Below are 7,355 nucleotides of genomic sequence, written 5' to 3'. Positions count from 1 at the left end.
CTCTCAACACTCGACTCCCTATGCCCCTTAGTCCCTAGGCCAGCACGTTCATCCCCTCCCAGTCCATGGATGTCTGACATCCTACGCACCTCCAGGGCCAGCCTCTGTGCTGCTGAGAGGAAGTGGGACAAATCCAGGGACCCATCTGACCTCTGAGCCTATCAGTCTCTCCTGACAGAGAAGAGTTGACGAGGGTTAGAAATGGAGTTATGAATTTTGGTTTGGTAGAATTTTGCCTTAGCGGCAGTGACAAAAGAAGAGAAGTCTATTTTCTCTTCTCTCCTCAGCGTGCCACCTCCTCCACCCCAGTCTTCCTTCACTGCAGATGACTTTGCAGCATTCTTTGACGAAAAGATTGCAGACATCCGCAGCTCCTTTGCCCCCTCTGCGTCCTCTGCCCCCTCACCCCCTCTGCGTCCTCCGCCCCGTTTCTCCACATTTTCTCTCCTCTCAGACGCTGAAGTCTCCCAGCTTCTGCTCACCCACCGCCCTACCACCTGCGCCCTCGACCCTATCCCCTCATCTCTCCTTCAAGCAATCACACCAGACATCCTCCCTTTTGTCGCCTCCCTCGTGAACTCATTCCTATCTTCTGGATGTTTCCCCTCATCCTTCAAGAAGGCCCACATCACCCCGCTGCTGAAGAAACCCACACTAGATCCTTCAGTCATTCAGAACTACCGGCCGGTATCTCTCCTCCCTTTCCTATCCAAAACACTTGAACGTGCTGCATCTAACCAGCTCTCTGCTTTCTTCTCTGAGAACAACCTGCTTGATCCCCAGCAGTCTGGCTTCAGGCCTGGCCACTCGACCGAGACTGCACTCCTCTCGGTCAGTGAGTCACTCCATGCCGCACGAGCAGCCTCCCTCTCTTCTGTCCTGATTCTTCTAGACCTCTCCGCTGCATTTGACATTGTGGAGCACTCTACCCTCCTGTCCTCCCTGGCAGCAACAGGGATCCGCGGCACAGTCCTTGACTGGATTGAGTCCTACCTCTCTGACCGCTCCTTCCAGGTTGCCTGGGCGGGTAAGGTATCACCACCCCGTCCCCTCACCACCGGAGTTCCCCAGGGCTCAGTCCTTGGTCCCCTTCTCTTCTCCATGTACACCAGATCCCTTGGCCCTGTAATATCTGCCCATGGCTTGTCCTATGATTCCTATGCCGACGACACGCAACTCTTTCTCTCCTTCTCCCCATCGGACACACAGGTCCCCGCCCGCATCTCCGCTTGCCTGAGGGACATACAGAGCTGGATGGACAATCACCACCTGAAGCTCAACCCGGGAAAGACGGAGCTAATCTTTATTCCTGCTCCAACCTCTCCCCTCCTCGACTTTTCCATTTCCTTAGGGGACACCGTAGTGACATCATCACCCTGCGCCAAGAATCTCGGAGTGATGATGGACAACAGGCTGTCCCTCTCCAAGAACATTGCAGCAGTAACCCGGGCATGCAGATTTTTCCTATACAACATCCGCAGAATCCGCCCCTTTCTCACCAGCTACTCAACCCAGCTCCTGGTCCAAGCAATGGTTCTATCCCGCCTGGACTACTGCAACTCTCTTCTGGCTGGACTACCGGCATCTGCCACCAGACCCCTGCAGCTCATTCAGAATGCTGCGGCTCGTCTGGTCTTCAACCTCCCCAGACACTCCCACGTAACTCCCTGCTCACTACCCTCCACTGGCTGCCTGTTATAGCTGGCATCAAATTGAAAACATTGGTCCTAGCATACCAGGCAGTCAAGGGATCAGCCCCAGCATACCTTCAGAAGATATTCAAACCCTACATGCCAGCCAGATCCCTCCGTTCTGCTACCTCAGGACGCCTAGCACCTCCCCCTCTTCGCACCTGCACTTCCAGAACACGTCTCCTGTCTGTTCTGGCCCCACGATGGTGGAATGACCTCCCTGTGGAGGTCAGAACAGCTGAGACTGTGACCCATTTCAAACGACGACTGAAGACCCACCTCTTCAGGCTGCACCTCTCCCCATCCCTCCCTTCCCCCCTGTAAATGACTAAACTTAGGGTTGTAACTAGGCAGCTGTTTCATAGGTGACTTAGTTGATGCGCCCGTCCTAACGACTACTTGTATTTTTTTTTTTTTTTTTTTTTCCATAGATTGCGTTGTTGGTGTTAATCAGTTTAACCATCAGGGTCCAAGTTGAACTATGCGGTTGTTCCCTGTACTTGGACCGGTACTTCTCTCTAGGGGTTTCGTCATACTTGTTCCTGGTTATGATTATACACTTTGTTGTACGTCACTCTGGATAACAGCGTCTGCCAAATGCCTGTAATGTAATGTAGTCAGGGAGCACTGTATTTATTAAAGCAATATCTTTAATATAGATATACAAAGTTCATAATCATGGCAGTTAATCCCCAAACTACACAGTGTAGCTTTATTATAATAATAATAATAATAATAATAATAATAATAATAATAATGATAATAAGCTGCTTGGCCACATTATTGCAGCTTGCAGCTTATTTTTTTTTATTCAAAGCTACACTGTGTAGTATGCATTACTATGCTTAAATAAATCCTTGTACTGTGACATATTTTAGTCCTGATATCTGAATTCCAGGTTTGTTTGAATATGCTTGTAATTTCCTATATACATAATGGGTTTCATTCACTAACGGTGTAGGGTAAACGTCCCTATTAAGCCCACCAAATCCGCTTTTCAGACATTTTTAATGTATACTGCCCCAATTTAAGTGAGAACATTTTAGTTAAAATGAAAGTCTAATCTCTCATTTGAAGTGTCAATAATTCATTTATACCAATTTCTAATGTTTTTATTGTTTAATTTGTCAAAATATGTCAAAAGTCTGGCATGGGGTTAATGGGTACCTAATGTACCCTTTAAGCCCATGGGTGTTCCAAATAAGCCCACTTCATGATTTGTTGATAAATAAATAAATATTTAAAAAATCTTAACAATACAAACTTGTTCTATTCAAATCTGTAATCTCTTAGCTCTCAATAGCTATTTTCATTTAGTCTCCACTCCTATCCTATGGCCTGTAAATGGCATTTGAAATAGGCATGACCAGCCTTTCTGCTGTGTTGTCAACACAGAAAAAGCTAAACTTACAACATGTCTTCTTTGGAATGTAGCCAAAAAACTATTTACGAACAAAATCAAAACTATAGTGGAAATTACTCTTCAATACTTCATCTTTCAATATGTGTTGTCATTTTGTCTGTATCTCTATCCTATGGTGTGCTGTTGGCATTTGAAATTGGCCAAAATTTCTGGTCCAGTCAGCTGGTTGAAAGTGCAGGTGTTTTTATGAAGATTTCTGAAGACCGACTGACTGAACGAAAAACAATTTCAGGTTCAATATTAATGTTCTAAGGATAGTAAATAAGTCAATTTCAGGATTTACAATTAAACAATAACTTTTCAAATGTTAATCACATTTAGGATAGTAGTTTGAAAACATTGTAAAAACACATTTTAAAACCATTCAGTTCATTGTGGAGTAACATTAAAACATACAGTTCATTATGAGGAGACATCAGTCATAACATATTGAAGCTCATGTATCATTAGCCTATAACTTAAACAAAATAAACAAGAAAGATGTCAACATTTCTGCAATTTCTACTTTCTCCTAGACTAAACGTAGGCCTATGCTCTTTGAGGTGATTGTATCGTTTTAGTAAGGCTATCATTTGCTCCATGCTCCATCTTAGTAGTGTAACATAACATAGGTTATAGGGTGGTCTAAGCTTTATTTTATTTGTTTGTTTCAATCTTTTGCCCACGTTGTGGTTGTCTTTGTCTTATGCTAACAAGTCGTTCATGGCTTTCATCTTGTTTTTGTAGATTTTCAACGACCTCATGATTGTGCAAATAGAATGGTCCAGGTCCCTACAGCCCTGCTTTGCATAGGATGAACTTGCGCTTCTATCATGTGTGGGCATGAACTGTAGTTCTTTTGTGTTTTAGTCATCTTAAACTAAAACTCATCTGAAAAGTAAAGATTAAAAAATTATTGCTAATGTTAAGATAGAACACAGGCCTATCCAGAATGAATTGACCTATGCAATATCACTGATATTTAAATGTGGGTATTAATTATCTGAATTATGGAGCTGATTCATCAGGTGAGGTCAAAATTAGGGAGGAAAATGGTTCAAAGTTCAAAAGGGAGAAAATCCCCATTGAAACACAGTAAAGTGGGCTTAATGGGAACAGGTGGGCTTAAAGGGAACATCAGTGAATTTATGATTAAAAGACAGAATATTTTATTCTACTCACATGACATTAAAAAACAACTATATGAAATAAATCTATATATGGTGCACTAACATAATTATGAAAAGTATAAATTGATCATGTAGAGAAGTAATTAGCTATACTCATTTACATCCACCTCACTCAGTGTGATTTTTTTGCTAGAGTCCCCTTTAAGCCCACCAGGTAAAAATGTTGATTAAAAAATAAATAAAGATAAACATACACATTCATTGTCTATTTAACAGTATAATAATATAAACTGCATACAAAAATATAAACTATACATGCTTATCATGCTTTATGTCATTGCAATGAACCATACTATGTAGCTACTGTATTGATGCAGCATGTGGTCTGTTTGCTAGCGTGCTAAAACTCATATTTTGATTTCAAAAGACACAATATTTCTAATTCAGGTAATATTCCAACATATGTCTCATTCAAAACACTAATCACTTAAATTTTGATAACAAGTGAGTACTTTCCAAAAACAAGAGTAGAAATATACTAAAAATGTTATTTTCTGAGGGTACCAAAATCACCTACGTTTTTTTGCAACTTCTTCTGGGATCAGCAGGCACATGCCACACATGTGCTTCGATAACTCAATATCGATAAATGTGATTGACTTACAATAAAAAGTGTCATTTACGTAACAAGCAGCTTCATTTGAAAAAACATCACACAGCAAAAAGTGATGTAGTTTTTTTTAATTTGACTCAGAAGTTGCAAGTGGGCTTATATGGTATGTGGGCTTAATAGGGACATTTACCCTATATGCAAAGATATTCAATTGTTTATTTTGGATTATCTTTTGATTTTGAATCTTGGTTAAGCAAGAAGCCCTTATATGGGCTTTTCTGGAGCGTGTATTATGCTAATTCAAAATGACCTGCACATGCAAACCACTTTACAATAATAGTGAATGAGACCCAATATCTTCAGTTCTACCTTGAGATGCTGGGTTAACTCCCTGGAGATGATGGGGGGGTCAAGACTGTCTCTCCTGCTCTCATGTGTTGCCTGTGTCTTGCCTGGTTGACTCGCCATGCCTTGTGCTGACCTCTCTTTGCCCTTTCACTGAGATCATTTATGTTCTGTCTTTTTCCTGTTGCTATATCATTAGCATAACCCTGTTGCCTTTTCACTAAATACTCTGCTCTACGTGTAGGGTCAGCATCCCTGCGCTGTCTATAAAACCTCTGCTTCTCAGCTGCACTCAATTTCGCCATACCTGACAAAAATAATAATAATAGGAAGTTATGAAAAAGAAACAACGTGCTATTTTGCTTTAAATACTTATGTTGAAGCTTTTATAAAAGCTCATTTACACAAGAATGTCATTGGTGTTACTGATTGTCATTGGTGTTACCAGGAGGAGTAGTAACACCAATGACGGTAACACCAATGACAATTTGTCGAACAAATGGTTTTTTACAAAATGGACACCGCAGTACCTCAAACCACATGTCTTCAATCATATTAAAATCATTCAAATATATAATTTAATCCATTTCTATTATCTATTTCTAATTCTCCTTCCTATGAAATGACTAACAGCAATGACATATTTAAAAGCCTCATGTAGAATTAACACATAAATCATCAAATTTATAACAAATGAAGAGAGACAGCAGACTCACCATGTGCATATGTTGATCACACTTCTTCCAATGACCTCTTGAACCAAAAATTACTTATAAAAGTCATTTCATTTTTTTCAAAATAAAAGTTTTGTGAGGCAGCAACACCAATGACATGATATGGGGTGACCACTATTACCGTTATATTATTATAATATTTCATTTGTATTTCAGCTTTTTAAGTTCTCCATTCCATGAATGTGACATTTGTGTTTACTTTGACATTTAAATTGGAGAAAAATAAAAAATTTTAACTCAAAATATGGCACTAAACTTCGATACATGGTCTGAGTGACAAGCAAATTGCTTGTGTAAGGGGGTTCTCCTCTGTAACAAGTGCTTCAATATTAACACCGTTACTAGAATGGATAAAATCAGGTAAGTATGGACCAGATCAGAAGACAACAGATTCGACTCGCGAGAGAGAGGCGGTTTGCACATGAAGAATGAAGCACACGGAAGCAGGATCTATATTTCAAAGGTAAGAGAATGATTTTTTTTCTTTTAAATTTAAATTTTCCCTTTTGGTTCTCTGTACCCTTTGTTTTTATTACAAAGTAGAAAGCATTAAACAACAACAGTACACATATCTACAAAATGGGGAAAGGAAAAAAATACAAGTTGGTCCCAAGCCCTTTTAATTTGTGTCTGTATTTATATTTTCTCTGGTTCCACTAATTTGACTATTTTTCCTATCTTTATACCTTAACCATACTTTTAGTATTTCTTTGATGTGTTTCAGTTAATCCCTATTATTAGTTATTTGGTTCTAGTATGATTTGTCACTAATTAGATTTTAGGACTTTTATTTTGAAACCAAGACCCTTATGTAGTACTACTGAAAGTACCTATGCAAAGGAAACTTATCACACTATAACACCAAAACACTTTTCTAAAACACTATCTGTGCAAATCAGTTTAGTCCGTGTGGTTGTTGGACCACTTGTTGCTGAGTTCCAGTTTGTAGAATTCAAACTCTTGTCCTACCACCATCTTAGAAGCACAATTGAACTCTTTCCTTCTCTTTAAGATTTCAGGTCGATCACATGGGTGGCTCGCCAGTCCGCGCGCCGCTGTAGCTCTCCAGGGAAGGCAAGCAGGGCGGACGAATCCAGGATCCAGCACAGCAGTTCAAATCCAACAACAAAAAAACAACTCCAACAAAAAAAAAAACCCGGCCTTGCAACACAAAGCCAAAGACTCATCAGTAGTCTGTACATTCAGATTAAGACATAGTATACACTGTGAACATCTAAATTGTATAACACTTGTAACCTTCCATTTACTCTGTGAATAAACTTGGATAAAGCTTATATCAATTGTCAATCTGTTCTCATTCTGTCAGCATATCTAGATTCTGATTAACTGGAAGTAGAATTAGCCACCATTAGCTCACTCAATTCACTACTCATATCTTGCAGTGCTTCCAAACTCACCCACTGACGTTTCCTCGCAGCA

General features: G+C 40.1%; 1 long non-coding RNA gene across 1 annotated transcript; it reads left to right on the top strand.

Annotated features, from left to right (window-relative positions):
• The first annotated feature begins 6,080 nt into the window (after positions 1-6,080).
• LOC118226237 lies at positions 6,081-7,076 on the top strand. Its single transcript, XR_004765000.1, has 2 exons — positions 6,081-6,378; positions 6,935-7,076. It is a non-coding gene; the product is annotated as an uncharacterized LOC118226237 (long non-coding RNA).
• Positions 7,077-7,355: the final 279 nt, after the last annotated feature.

Source organism: Anguilla anguilla, chromosome 4, assembly GCF_013347855.1.
Source record: "Anguilla anguilla isolate fAngAng1 chromosome 4, fAngAng1.pri, whole genome shotgun sequence".
NCBI classification, from domain to species: Eukaryota; Metazoa; Chordata; class Actinopteri; order Anguilliformes; family Anguillidae; genus Anguilla; species Anguilla anguilla.
This window is presented reverse-complemented; position numbering and strand designations above follow the sequence as displayed.